We start from the raw sequence: 1,061 nt of genomic DNA on the forward strand, positions 1-1,061 counted from the left end.
GTCCTATCCTTGTCTGTTATGCGGACAATAATAGGACATGTTCTATCTTTGAACGGAAAAATGGAAACGGAAGGCATAAGGAGTACATTCCGTTTTTTATTTTATTTTTGCGGACACATTGAAATGAATGGTTCCGTATACGGTCCGTAAATGGAAAAGAAAAACGTTTGTGTGCAAGAGGCCTACGGAACATTGCAGCCACACCCCTTACCGCTACCTTCTGAAAGGGGCGGGTCTTAAGAAAAAGATACACTTGGAATGCAGCAGCCCCGCCCCTCAATTCCCATTGCAAGTGGCGTTACCCTGATTACCGTGAAATTGTGGCCAAAAAAAAAATGGATATGTTCCAGGGGCTGAACACTTCTCACAGCTGGGGGTTTGTTACAGTTGTATACAGTCCATACAATCCTATGTGAGCTATACACAGAAGCAGAGATCTCCCTCCTGGCCTGATAGATGGATACAGTGTATCGGTGCAGGAAACAACGTATCAGTGCAGGAAACAATGTAGCAGACACTAAATACTTTACGTCGGCTGATGGTTCTGCATTTGGAGAATGTTTGGAGAATTCTTCTGCTGTAGCTGCTCCTGCTGTCACCGCTCCTGCTGTCACCGCTCCTGCTGCCACCGCTCCTGCTGCCACCGCTCCTGCTGTCACCGCTGGGGTGACACATGTTGTACTATGGCGCCACCTTGTGTCTGACTGTGATCACTGCAGTGGAGTATTTATTCTGATCTGCAGACCAGAATAAGGACAACATGGCTGCTTGCTCCCAGTCAGGGCCGGTGCAAGGATTTTTGCCGTCCTAGGCAAGATAAAAATTGCCGCCCCCCCTTATCAGATGATCTGCCCATATCATGACATCACATATGTTCCACCCCTTTCTCAGCATTTAAATTAAAAGAGAGTTATATGTTGCAATAAAGCCCCCTATTAAGAATGGTGGAGAATAACTACCAGAACTTAAGCCATAGCTAAAGAAACAAGCCTGGGGCGGAAAACAATAAGGCGTCCTGAGGACGGCGATACAGATGACTGGAGATGAACGCTTCCACAATG

Source organism: Bufo gargarizans, chromosome 3, assembly GCF_014858855.1.
Source record: "Bufo gargarizans isolate SCDJY-AF-19 chromosome 3, ASM1485885v1, whole genome shotgun sequence".
Taxonomy (NCBI): domain Eukaryota; kingdom Metazoa; phylum Chordata; class Amphibia; order Anura; family Bufonidae; genus Bufo; species Bufo gargarizans.